We start from the raw sequence: 15,125 nt of genomic DNA on the forward strand, positions 1-15,125 counted from the left end.
GGAGTGGAGTGGAGTGGAGTGGAGTGGAGTGGAATGGAATGGAATAGAATAGAATAGAATAGAATAGAATATTTCAGTTGGAAGGGACCTACAATGATCATCTAGTTGAACTGCCTGACCTCTTCAGGGGTGTCCAAAAGTTGAAGCATGTTTTTAAGGGCATTGTCCTCTTAAACACTGACAGGCTTGGGGTATCGACCACCTCTCTAGGAAGCCTGTTCCAGTGTTTCACTACCCTGTCAGTGAAGAAATGTTTCCTAATGTCATATCTGAACCTCCTCTAAACTGAGCTTAAAACCATGCATCCTATCACTGGATACTACAGAGAAGAGATCAGCACCTTCCTCTCCAGTTCCTCAGTATGTTGTCCATGGATTTAACAGGCAAGAGGGCATCTTCTCTGCTACTCTCTAACTAACAGGTCTTTTGTCTCAGAGAGAAAGAAATCTGGTTAAAGTGAACTGGAAGAGAAAAAAAATTGATCCCCAACACACAGAGATGCACATAACCTAAAACATTATTGAGTTCTTTCATTGCGTTCTGGACTTAGTTCAAGACAGTGGGGATGATGATCAGTCTCCTATGAAATGTGCTACAGGAGCTTAATTACTTCAGTGTGCCAGAAACCCTGAAAACATGCTATGTAAAAGATGGTATGTTGATTCCTGGAACAGCTATGACTCAGTAATAGCTTCTTAGGAAGAAGATTGAGCAGTGCTACACCTTTTGTCACTTTACTCCCATTTGCTGCAGTCCCCAAATTACCTTAACTAAAGACAAAAAAAAAAAAAATAATGCCATAGCACAGTATGTCTTTGGTAATGCTTTTGTTTAGCAGCTGAATGTTCACAAAGTTCCCTTGAGAAGAAAAGGCTTTTTTTACTTTATGATCTGTAGAATCTTTTTGCTACACAAGAGGTGAACATAGGTGGAAGAGAAAACATTAAAGAATGCAGCAGATGTGTACCTGCCTGCACACAAAAAGAAATATCTGCTACTAAGCTCTTATTGACATAATTGTGGTACAATCAACTAAATTATAATTACATATATACATTCTCCAACAGTGTATCAAAACCAATTCAAGAAGTTTAACCTGAAAGTTTATCGTGATACTTTATTCTGCACTGCAACTATCAACCACTAGCAGAAAACTGCAATCTAATTTTGTAAGATCTAGAGCAGGAACCATAAAGGGCTCCTTGCACACACTGAGCTGCCATATTACAGCTAACAAAAGTGAGGACAAAGCTTGAACTAACTTGACACAGTTTGCATTATTTATTCTTTCTTTGTATGAGGTGGTTTCTCCATCCATATCTCACATTCTGTTGCTTTTTTCTAACTGCTCTCTACATTTATAATGCCATCTCTTTTTACATTATGTGCTTTAAGACAGCTCTCCCTCACTAATTAAAATAACTGCCTCAGTTAAAATATTACTGCTTTAAGTAAAATGAAGAGTCTGCTGATTAGAATAATTCATTATAATGCCAGACCAAAGGGAAGCATAATCTTTTAGAGTCTGAAGTAAAGTAGCAATGGTAGCACTTAAACTCTTTCTTGACTACCTCTGCTCTAGCAAGGCTTCCCCCATCACTCACTTCAACAACATTGCAAAAAAAAATGTGCCTTTGGTACCCGGTAAACACATAAAGATCCAGGTATTGCAGTCTGCAGTAAAGCTGAGCAGCCACTGAGAGTTAGTGAATACCGGCTATGGTTATACAGTATGACTCACAGTGAGCAACAATGTCATAATCTCATTTTTCGATTACTAAGTAAAATAATTAGGATGTGGAGAAGACACTTTTTTACAGCTGTGTTTCTGCTGCACAACAAGGGAGCTCAGTGGCATCTTACGACAGGATGTGTGCGAAGGCAAGTTTGTGCCTGCATGCTTAAAATCAGAAAGCTGAATGAGAAGCTTCTATACTTGAGTGACAATGTTGAGTCTCTGCAATCCTGACTTGTGCCTAGTACAGCCATTACCTGCAATATTGTAAAGCTTCCGCTATCATGACCAAGTTAAGGGTTAAAAATAAGAAATCCATTGTAGTGCATTAAACAATGGAGCTATTGAACAGAAAGACTCCTTGTTCTCCCTATCTTACTGTAGTGATCCACTTAAACATGCTTCTTGAAATGGCATTTGCCCTTTGTGCTTCATGACTGAGTGGACTCCAATTTCTGCTGCCTGAGTCATTTTGGTAAAGTGTCTTTGTTCCCTGTCACCAGCTGGGTAGGAGACAGTCAGGATAGTGGTCTCAGTTGGGTACTATGTGCATGAGTACTATTCACATAAGTGGAATCATACATCTAAAAGAGACTTAATGGCATGTGAAAAAATGAAAACTGTGTATTACAATTTTCTTTTTGCTCTGGCAACATTAAAGTAATGTTGCTCCTCTAGTAGTTTCCACTGTGATTTATCTAGAATAAATATGATTTTCAATAGTAAAAGCCAATGAAAAGACAGAAGAGAGACAAAGGAAGGAAGAGATGCCGGGCAAAAAAAAAACATTCTTCCAGTGACATACTTTGCCCTGTGACATGTCTTTGCTAACTCTTTTGTATCTTTGAAGTTAAAATGCCTGATGGACAATTTATCTAACTGAATGTATGAGTTTAGAGAAACTGAAGAAAGACCAAGCAAAAATGTCAGCTTGCGTATTGTCAGAGCACATTGTGGGCCAGATGCCCCAGGAGAAGTGGGGACTCCCCAGGGCAGACAGGGCAGGAGGTGGTGGGACAAGTCCTGGCTGGTGAGGTCCTGCCCTGCCCACCTCAGTCCAAAAATGGGACTATAAACAGCATATTGCTGAAATCTCTCTCTGTTTGCTTATCTTGGTGTAACGGCTTTGCTCCTTTACTTGAACTTCTGTGTCCAAAAAGAAGAAAGAGAGAGAAAATGACAGGTTTTGGCCACTATGTTCTTGTTAACGGTTAAGGACAGTTCACTTTGCATGTGATGGATGTTTAACAATTACTAATCTTTAAATTGCAGTAGTGCAGCTGGAGAGGAAAGAGGAAGCTACTTGGAAGATAAATGAATATGGCAGTTAATTAAAGATATATAGTTTCCACTTGACACAGCTCTGTGCTTTTAAAGGGGGAATTGCAGGTGAGGGGGAGGAGAGCTTGAAGAACTGAAAGGAAAGAACTTTGAAAAAGGGGAATGTACAGTTTCTGAATTATGTAAAGGAGATGATTTGCAAAATACAACACAATTCCACTGAGCAAGGGCACTAAATGCATATGAGTGAGATCACAGTTTAGAGGCAGATATTGTGTTGCTTTAAACAATTCAGCTTAATGGAAAAAAAAAATTAAACAAAAAAAAAGAGGTAATTTGGCAAAGAGTGAGGAGAAAAAGTGAAGTGAAACACAATGAAAGGCACTTCATGGAAATTCTACTGTAGTATGGGACCAGATCCTCTGCCCAGAAGTAACCAGAAATTTTGCTGCTGAATTCAAAAAGAGCAGGATTATGCCCATAGTATTCAGGCAAAGATTAGATTAGAAAGGTTTAGATTTGATCTTTTTTTCTCCCCTCTAACAACAGAACAAAACCAAGCCCTTAGTGACTAATCATTTTAACAGACTACTTCATATGGCAGCATCTAATAAACATTTTACAAAAAGTCAGAGAAGAAAAAGGCAATTTGTTGGAAATAATTCTTTCCCACTTAAAAGTAAAATACTACTGCTTTTCTAGAACCTGTTGTAGTTTCTGCCAGGCAGAACTATGCACATATTATCTCTATCAAAGGAAAATATTCTGAGCACAGTCATCCAATTAAACAAATTACCTATTAGTCACTTGGATGTCAGGAAATTGAGGCAAGTTCAACAAAGACATGTCACATAGAAAGACGTGTCATCTAAAGAAGCAGATCCCAGCACTTCCTCCTTTCCCCTTGCTTGTTCAGTTCTTCAGAGCCAGGAGTGATTGTAGGAAATAAGCTTTTTATCTATATGTCTAGACTGAATGCAGACCTAGATGCAGGCTTGGGTTTAATCTGTTGTCATCCAGTGAGATGCTGAAAGTCTGCAATGCAACCGTCACCTCTGTTCCTTTGTGTGTTGGAGACCCTGCAGGGTAACAGGCTGTCTCTGAGGGAGCTGCTGGATGTCCAGGTTTAGCTGCACTCTGCAGGTACATAGTGCATGATTGAAGAGGAACAGGTTGCAATTTTTACTTCCTTGTGTCATCAGGATCAATTGAGCTAAAGGGTTGTGGGATTTTTCTTTTGGTTTTGTTTGCTTTTTCTCTTTCTTGCAAAATAACATTTAAAAAAAAAAACATATTACAGAAGAGAATAAAAATAAGCCAAGCAGATTTTTGTTTGGCTAGGATGGAAAAATATTTTAATAAACTATCTTTTCCTCCTGATCTTCCTTCATGCCGTGTTTTCAGTACATACGGAGGCACTCTATCAAATTGCTATCCTCTTTGGTTTTAGTTTTACCCTTTCTTGGAGGGAAAAGAAACAACTAAGAAAGCTGGCACATCTCCGCGTATTATAGTGTTAGCAGAACATCCACCAGATACACATGTACATCAGGCAGTACAGAAATAGCTGTGTGTGTGGGAGAGGAAGATGCACCACCCATCTGGCTTTGAGATTTTATTTATTAAAGTTTTTTTTTTTAAATGCAAATAGTATTTAACATATGACCAGAGGAGTCTTTCTTTTTATTTTCTTTTTTTTTTTTTTACTCCACTTCTCCCCTGTCTTATTCCAACTGAAACATCTTACAGCAGTGAGTACATCCGAGCCAGCATTGCTCAGTGCTTCTGTCTCAGCTGTTGCTGGAGATGCAGTGAGTAGTCATCAGGTGCTTCCAGGATCAACAGCAGACACTGGGGAAAGTCTCATCTCACAAGTACTAGGGGAGATTAAAGACAGAGGGAAAAGTACTCCAGAAACGAGAATCCTCCTCCCAAATGCCAGAAGGGGTCACAAGCCTTGAGATAAAACTGGGTAGGAAGAGAGCAGAAGAAGCTGCTCTTTGGTTGTTGGATGATGCCCAAGAGAATACTAGGCTGCAAACATCTCTTCTTCTTTGTAGAGCTAAAGTAGGATTGCACTATAACCTAAAAAGAGAACTATTTCAACTGCTTTTGACTAAAATTTAGCCTTAAAGCAGCTCTTCAGCGTATTTTTTTTGTTTAGAAATTAATAGTGTCATCTGTCTCTAAAGCAACTTAGTGCTATGTATCAATAAGAAAAATCAATAAGAAATCAATGGAATACAGCAGATACCTTATTTATTAACAAGCAAGACATATTTCTTACTACAATATTCAATGAAAAGTCTGCCCAAACAAATAACATGTACTGTGCCCACAGCCTGGCAAATACAATCTCTGTTGAGCTGTCAAGATACAGGTCAGGCACTGAGCAAGAACTTGCTCCCTGACTAGATTTCACAAAATCACTGGGCAGATTCACCAATAATGTATTGTTTATATGTTGTATAAAAAGATAGTTTAGGACTGATCCTATAACTACCCTGACTGAGTAGTGTTTTGGATGACATTTGGCCCAGGTTTGGGATTTTTGCTGTACGTATGTACCTTAGCTTAAGTTCAACTTCTCCATGAGGATTATCCTAAGCATAATGTATAGCCGAAGCCTAACCTTGACTAGCACTCTAACAAGGAGGAACAGCTGCATTTTATCCTTTCAGACAAACATACGTAGGAAGATGCAGGCTGGAAGCCACAAGCTGTGATGCTGAAGCTGTGACAGAACTCCAATCCGTTACAAGGTTGAACCCCGTAAAATTGCCTTCATATTTATAGCAACGTGTTACGTGCAACTAATGAGAGCCAGATTCCCTTCTCTGTTTATGCAACATTATCTTAGGATCCAGTTCAAATAGCCTTAATAGACTAGAAAGTTCCCAGAGGACAATTGAAAAAAAGTAATTTTAATTTAATATACCCCCCAGTGTCTCACTTCCTGGTCACAGAAAAGGAAGATACGGGTTCAGATTGGAAGGACAGCAAGGGATGGTATATTTGGATGGAGCATCACTGCACTTTCTGCAGATTTTGGGCTGGATGCTCAGATGATTTAAAATAGCACAGCCTCCTTGGCTCGTGTCCCTTTCCTCACCTCTTCCAGATTCTCTGCGCTGCTCTGGCAATGCTGGCAATGTGAAAGGACTATCCCCATGTGGTTGCCCCAGTACTCCAGTTCCAGCGCCAGGTGCTGGTGTCAGAGAATGTCAAGAAAAAGAGACGTACCTCAATTGCTGACATGTCAAAGTGATCCTTACATGCTGCAAACACTTCCAAAGGGCTGTGGCTGTCAGACCCAGCTAAAATAAGGCTGGAGTTCAGCTGTGATGGCTGGTAGTTCCAATGAAATTAAGTTATTGAGAAATGGGAGAATAGAGAAAGCTATAGTTGTCAGTCCTAATTTCAATTATCCATGATTAGGCTATATATGGAATATTTCTGAACTTGAAATTCACATCTGCTCATTGAATCATGCTAATCTCAGCTATGAGCGTCTGGGAATCTGTCTGCATGAAAGTGCTTACTCGCCAAGTTAGCAAGCTGCCGAGCCCACATACCCCTTCCAGAACACAGGTTATTCTTATTGTTATAAGCCATTAATTTTTTAATCTCTAAGCAGCTTCAAACAGTTTTCTAAACTACTGGGGAGAGTTTCTGAGTTATATTCTCCCTTATTTATGCAGCAGACTGCAGTGATGCCTCATCTCCAATCTCACACATCATGGTTTTGATGCACATGAAGGAAAAAAGGAGCTTTATCTAGTGCCAAAAGCTTTAGTACATGTATATGTTGCTGTTTTTTCACATAGTATTTTGCCATCCCTGAAGAGGAATCAGATTTTAGAATTAGCTGCATTGAAGGAACCCTAAGGAAAGAAAAAATCTTCTGTTCATATTGTAGTATGACCTTTGATATGCTAGTCAGATAAGAAAAAGTTTGGATAGTTACTGTTTCAGATCAAGAAGTTATATTTAGTATTGACTAGCAAAAGATTATATGGAGAAGGAACAGTGGGAGCACCTCTTGGCCTCTGTTTATTCTGAGAGTAAATGAATATCTACACTAACTTTGTGTACCATGAACACTGATAGAAAAAAGAAAATCATCATAGCACAGAAAAGTAAGTAAAACATAGACAGTAGCTAATCCTCATGACTGAAAATTGCATCTTCATTAAGGTCGTGACGTTTGTGTACAATTTTCTCTTTGTAAAAAAAAAAAAGAGTCATATAGCACCATGTGTTTGAACTGTATTTTCATCTTCAATATATTTTATGTATATATCATCTCAAGATTTTTTAAACACAGTGTTATTCACAGAGATCTAGTAGTTACATACTTGGACAACAAGTAGAACATGCATATATTGTCTCTAGATATGTGACTGAGTAGGGTGACTATTTCTGAGCTCTCGTTACATTAAGAATAAGAACGCTTTTTGGATGCAACAGGTTCTTCTGACATTTTTAGGGTCAATTCTAAAATGGTTTTGTGTAACAAAATAACATTGGAGATTTTAGTCACACACATAGAATTGTAGCTCACTTGTATTCCCTCTGGGCAAATAAAATGGCTAATACTTTGGGTACAGAACTTTTTCATTGTGTGGCTGAAATGTCAATATTATTACTAGTCCTCCTGGTATAAAATGTCTGTTTGCTAATATTGCTGAAATCCTTAAAGTTACCTTTGTGTGTGGAAGGACTATATAATAGGCTTGTAAAATCTTTATTTCAACATTTTGTACAGTACTGAATGATCTCATTTTATTCTGATTGCTGGTTACCCTCCTAGGAAAAAAAACTCCTTGAGCACTTGATTCAAATTATTTTCACAATGCACTCTATTCTCAAATAAGATATTTCCTTATTTAAAAGCTTACACTTAACTTGATGATGCACTGGACTGAGATGACACACAGTCAAGGCTATCTAAATGCAAAGCACGTAAGTGTTTCATCATAAAGATCAGAGCTGATTCAGACAGATTAATTTTTCTCAGAATGTATTTTGCTGAACCTTTTCAGGCATTGAATTCACAGGATCAGGGTAGTCTGTAGCATTATTAAATGTAAGTGTCACCACCAAGATATGATCTTTATCTGTCTTTGCAAACAGGAGGGGAGCAGAGTGTATGGAGAGGTAGGAACAGTGCCTTTTCAGATAGGGGCGTGCAGCTGTTTCCCCGGCATCACTTCATATGATGTGGATGCTGCATTGTATGGTGTGTCTACATAGGCATGCTGGGACCAATGGTTGGTAAACAGAGCTGGGAGAGCATACTGGCAAGTCTCCAGTCCATACTGGCAAGTCTCCAGTCCATGTAGTGGGGGTGGGTCCCAGGAACTGAGGGAGCTTTTGAATTTGAGCTTATGCAAGGATTTACTGGACTGTTTCCCTCACCTGCAGAATGAAAAGAAAAAGAAGAAAAAAAACATCCTGAAATCAGATACATTGTGATAAGATACTTGGAATGAGATGATGGCAAAAATTACCTGGGCCGCCATCCATCTACAGAGAACTATAAATAAATAATGCAGCGCTTAATTCTGATTTCCATAGCTTGCTTCTTTGTCAATGCTTTTGTTTCTAACAATACAGTTAAAAAATGTATTCTCACTTATCAATAACACAAAATCATGAACATAAGGTAATAATTCACATGGTTGTCTTTTTGGATGTTGTCTTATATTTAGGAACACCACTTCTAAGCCAAGGCACTAAATTTTAACTTTCTCTAATCTTAAAAGGTCCTTGTGAGGTATTCTAAGATCCTAGTCTTTCATAAGATTACTTGAATACTTTAAGGATCATATGCTGGTTGGTAGCTCTGTGCATAGGCAGTTTGGCTTCTTCAGACAGGGGACTGGGAAAACAGGCAATTTTGTGCACAAATGTGTAAAGCAGACCTTTTGCGTACACAGTTGGCCCATGTGAACTGATCACATGCAGAACTGCTAATGTTGACTTTATATAGGCAAATAAGATGTGTAAAAATGTGTATACCTAGTTTCAGTGGCTGGAAATTTTACTCCTTTCATTTCAGTAGGATGGTGTACAACTCCATGATGGTTTTTACAAACACATGCAATATAACCTATCTCCAAAAAACCATAATCATCCCTAATTTCAGGAGCATGTTGGCTTCACAAAGGAGACAAATTACAAACTCTGTCTGCATTTCAGAGAGAGAGAGAGGAGGATCTTTTCTCTTCCCATTTATTTAAGTGTACTTTTATATAACAAAAACACAAGCCCTCTAGCATCATGTTTCCCTTCTTGTTCATCTTAAGCTGGTGAGAATGTCCTTGCCTATTTTTTAATTACATTTCTCTAAGTTAAAACATCAAGTGAGATGCCCATAAGGCATATTTTTCTTGGCCATAATTTCAATATAGTAATTGAAGCTGTTAGCTTCAAAATGTCATGTAATGTTATAATCAGCCACTTTTTATGTACATAACATAATTGCTCTTTCTTGGAAGTAAATAGGATGTCGTATCCTGTCAACTTTACTTTAAAATAGCAATGATAAACTCTTTACCGAATATCATAAATCTTTATGTAGCCCTTTACTAGTCAGTCAGAATTCATTTTATTTGCCTATCAATCCTTGTAATGGTAAGCAGATGGAAGAAAGTATGCTTTTCTGTGTTTGTATGTCAATCATTCTTAGCATCATTCAGATCTGTTTATTTTTGTGATGTGTTTATTAATATTGTTTTGCAGGTACCTCAACTTAAGAAAGTTAGTAAGTGTAAAACTTATTTCTACAATTTTCTTTAGTTCTACACAAATTAGTTTCTTTCAGAAAAAAAATTTCTACTAGCATCACTGTGTCATTACAGCACTTCTATTATAAATCCTATTTTTACAGCATTTATAACAGCTGTAACAATTCCTTCTGTATTGAGAATTTACATTTAAGTTCTCATCTGCTCTTTAGAAACAAAAGCTTGAGTATCTGTGTGTTTGTGTGCCCCTTTTCATATGCTCTAAAGGGGAGAAATACAGTTAAATATTTACTTTTCCATTTTCAGTATTTTATAGAGCTCTTCCTACAGTTCAAGAAAGAAATCTGGACACAAACCAAATACCCAGGAGCTTACTCTCTGCAGTTAATGGAAAATCTGTTATGTCTTCCCTTTTCCTTCATTTTTTATTGTTTTGCTTTCACATTTGCAGAGGATCTGGACTTGTGCAAAGCATTTGACAATGTCCCACACAACATCCTTGACTCTATACTGAAGAGACATGAATTTGATGGATAGACCACTTGTTGAATAAGGAATTGGCTGGATGGTTGCATGGAAAAGAGTTGCAGTCAATGGCTTGATGTTCAAGTGGAGACCAGTGGGGTTGGTATTGGGACCTCATGAAGTGAGGGGTACTAGTGGATGAGAAGCTCACCGTGAACTGGCTGTGTGTGCTTGCAGCCCAGGAAGCCAACTGCGTCCTGGGCTGCATCAAAAGAAGCATGGCCAGCAGGTTGAGGAGGGTGATTCTGCCCCTCTATTCCTCTCTCGTGAGACCCTACCTGGAGTACTGCGCCCAGCTCTGGAGCCCCCAACAGAAGAAGGATGTGGACATGTTGGAAGGAGTCCAGTCTGTATCCTTTCACCAATGTATTTATTCACAGGAAAGTATACAGCATATTTTCATTGTATGTGTGTATATATGTGTGTATTAATGTGTATCAATGCATGCATTTATGCATTTTTCTCCATAAAAGACTCACAGTAGAGAACTCCACAAAGCATTAAGAACATAGCGTTTAGCCTCGTGAGTGAAAAAAGACAGGACTGAAATCAGTTACATACATAAATGCACTGGGGTAAAGAGAGAGAAATCTTTCAATATTTCCATTTTCCGAGCAGATGGCAGAAAGTACTTAGGCACGATGACTCTTCCTAGATGTGGTAGCATATGCTGCAGAATTGCCCATACAGAAAAGCCTTGCTCATTGCAAATCTCCCAGGAGCTATCACAAACAAAGCACATCAATTAACATTTGCTTATTATGTGACTGTGCGTATGTGGCAATTTTCTATTTTCCTCTCATACATTATGGCCACAATTTAGTCTGGATGACAGATACGCCAGATGAAAGTCTCAGCACTTAGGGTTCTGCTCTTTTCTTTTTATTTTTAAATAGACATACTTATCTCTTTTCTTTCTCTCTCTGGATTGTTTTTTTTGTTTTGTTTTTTTGGGGGGGGGTTTTGGGTTTTGGGTTTTTTGGTTTTTGGGTTTTTTGATATTTCGTAGCTATCCAAATGTTTGAGGCTTGTTGCTAAAGCCATGTCTATAGCAGTTTTTTTGGAATTGTGTCAGAGTTTGTGAGAGACAGCACAAGCAATGCAGGCAGCTGCCTGCCCCAGCGTTACAGCTCAGTGAGCCCTGGTGCAGGTCAGACTCTTAAGTAGTTTCTACCATTATATCAGCAATTTACAGGCATGTAAATCATGCTTACTTGAAACTTGCACCTGCAAGAGTGCATGTGTCTTAGTAAAGCCACAATCTATATCAAAGGCAATTTATGCATCCCAGAAGGCTAGAGACAGCTTGTATGAAGTACAACAGAAGTTGCACGTAGAAGCAGCTCTCTTAGGAGCACAGGAATAGAAGGAACAACCGGGGTCATCTAATTCCCACTGTCCCACATAACTGTGCAAAAGATTGAAAAGAATCCACAGGGTTTCCGTGAACCCTGTGGCAGTGTCATAGCAGACCCTCATGGGCCAGCAGAACGTGCAGCATTACAAGAGCATTGTTACAAGGGAAAAAAAATCCAGAGCTGTTCTTTCAAATATTGAAGCTTTATGGTAAGTATATATATATATAAGTCACATTTTATGTCTGCAGAGGATTGCTATTTCAGTAACAAAATGGATAGGCCACTGCCACAGGAAGGCTGTTGGTTTCATTTCCTTCCTGAAAGTTGAGTGTTAGTTGCAGCGGTCCCTCTGTGTCTTCCCTACATGCAAACAGCACACTGTACATTCTCTGGGACTCCACTTGCACTGCTGTCTCTGTCTCTCCTTTAGACAATAGGTGGTGAAAAACAAAATCTGTAAAATGTTGTATCAAGCCCAATACTTCAGCATACAAATTGCATCTGTGCATTGCATCTGAACAATACAAACTGCTTACTACTATTGTGGTTTGAAATTTACCACCAGACATTTTCTGCTAATAAAATGTTTATCAGGTAAGTTAATAGTGGCATGTTGATCATATGTTTACACTTTAAGTGTGCCTGCCACAAAAAAAAACCAAAAAACAAGTGTGATGCTTAGAGAAAGGTAATCACTAGGTGGTAATAGGCACAATTGGTTTTTTTGTTGCCTTGGGTCTCTGTTCCATCCTTCTGAGACACTTCTTGCATATTCTTAGACATATTTCTTAACCCTTAGCAATGCTTTCTGCAAGAAAAAGCTGGATATGAGAGAAGACTATTTCATACAGTGCACATCAGTAGTTAGCGAGAGAAAAATTGCGTACAGTGATGTTACTGACTCTGAAAGTTCCTCTAATGTGCTGATGGAACACTGATGGTACCCCAACTTCTGCATTAGGCAACCTGATCAAGAGCTTTGACTAGCATTGACAGAGCTAAATATTGTTTCAAGTCTGTAGAAGGCATATGTTCTTTTGTATGTCATTTTTGCACAAGCTACGATTTTGAGGACCTACAGACGAACAAGAACTTGCCAATGCAGTAGGAGTTGCATAGTCTTGCAAGAAAGAAATATTTTTTTTAAAAGCAGTTGGTGTAGATGATAGGGAGAGGGATATGATTTTTTTTTCCTTTCTTTTATAGATTTATCTCGACTTTCCCATTTCCTTCCCATGGGGAGGACCCTAGTGTCACCAAAATGTTATTTCTATAAAAGGTTCACTTAAAAAAAAACCAAACACACACAACTGGAAGGCAGACTGTAGAGGGAAACAACCAGAGAAGATGGAAGCCTGGAGATTTATTTGAAAAAAAAAATTCTCTACTTTCAATAATCGGGAGAAAGCTAGAACTCTGTGTTAACAGAGTTTAACATCTGCTTCATCTAATTAATTGGATTCACTCCTTTGCAGTGCCTACTCATTCCCAGCTCTAGAAAAACTATCTTTTACTCAGAGATTAAGTTTGCTGACTACTGAAAAGTTGAATCCCCTTTTCTGAGCTGCCTGATGCACAAACACATTTCCTCATGCTGAGAGGAAAGAAGTCACTAAAATATCACAAACCTCCATGCTGAGAGTGGGTTTGAGAACTTCAGGAAATGCAAGCAGTGCAGTAAGTCAAGTGTCTGTAATTTCAGCTCTTTCACCTTCCATGAACTCACTAAATTGCTTTGCCTCTCTGACCAACCTCAGTGCTTTCCCCATTTGAGCAGAGTAAGTATTTCCAGGAAGGGAAAAAGAAAATAATAAATTTTTAAAATTCTTACCACTATATATGGAGATAACAAGAATATACTTTACTGTTGCTTTGCATCATTCTTTGGAATGTTATGAGAGTGAGACATAGAATCCCTGCCTTATATTAGCCTATGGAAAAAGAAATTATATTAGTGAATATTTTCCTAGTCATAGAAAATGATGTAGACAGTAGCCTAAAAGGGATCTGTTCAAGTTGTCAGAAATCCACAAAGGAATGGTACATTTACGGGTCCATTGACTCTCCACAGGAGTCACAATATCCTTCAAAGATAGCCTTGGGAACCAGTCATGCCAAACCCAACATGACTCTAAAGTGCTTTATCATCTTTGGGAGTAGCTTCAGTCAAGATCTCATAATGAACTGAATGCATTAATTCCATTTATATGCCTGAATGTTTTCATCTCGTTTCAGGATATGAAAAAAACACTGTTATGCTAATGTTTAAAAATTACTCTTGTAAGCAGAAAGAAGTGCTTATCTCACAAAAAGTAGGTTTTCTATACTTCAGAAAGCACTGGGATGCTTCTTACATCTTCTGTTTACTGCCTATGAGCTGTCTCCAGCTAGTTGTTTCAACACCACTAATGAATTCAGAACTAGGAGGGGAACAGACAATAATCTAGTGGGAGAAGTATCAAAACTACATAACACATCAAGAAGTCTAATAGTGAATGGACTATAAACTGGATCAGAAAAAAAAAAAAACTTTTGATGAAGGTGAAGTTAAAGAGATGTGAAGAATCCAAGCCTCGTGTAGGAGCTGTATCCAGCTTTCACTATGCATTTTGCCATGTGAAAAACACTCAAAGAGAAAAATCTTTTGGCATCAATATGAGTAGGGGTAGGTGAAAACAAAGAGTCTCTCTCTTCTCGCTGTGAGCCTGGCTCAAGTGCCTTTATAACCATGTTCTTAGCGTTTGCATTGTGGGTTCAAATTTTTTGGTCCTAATTTAATACGTTTATTTCTGCTGAGGGTGGATAGCTGGCAAACATTATAGAAATAAGGTATTTCAGGAATCAGCATCTTAATATAACACTCCATAATGTCCAAAGGCTTCTTCTCCATTACAATCTATTGACTAAGTTAGTAATTTCGGGTGTGAAGGAGTGACCTGTTCCATGACAGGTTGCAGGACAATGTAAGATTCCACTGGGGATGGATGTATTTGTACATGCTTCCTGCCTCCAGCTGAAGTATTTGAAGTATTTCTCTCCCATACAGAGACCTATCTGCAAGTCCAAAAGAAGGTAGAGATAATGGTAAACACAACTAGTTCCTTCCTTTGTGTCTAAAAATATTACATATGTCTTACTTGGCTGGGGTTTGAAAACTCCCCTATTCTCAGAAATATTTTAATTGTATTCGCAAACAAAGAAAACAGTACGCTTGTTAAATTTGGCATGTGTAATACAGGGAGGAAACAATCTCCATCGTCTTTCAAAATGGAAACAAAACATTTAGAAAAATCTGATCTTGTTGCTCTGAATATAGAGTGTTTTTCTGAATTCCAAGTCATTTTACTTCCTTGGTAGCAAAACCTGCAGAATTTGTCCTTTTTGAGCTCCAGTATGTCAGTGACTTTCTATGTGTCAGAATCTACCTGCATTTTAATGAGAATGGAATTTGCTAATATTTAAGGACATGTAGAA

Source organism: Chlamydotis macqueenii, chromosome Z, assembly GCF_036417535.1.
Source record: "Chlamydotis macqueenii isolate bChlMac1 chromosome Z, bChlMac1.mat, whole genome shotgun sequence".
Lineage (NCBI taxonomy): Eukaryota > Metazoa > Chordata > Aves > Otidiformes > Otididae > Chlamydotis > Chlamydotis macqueenii.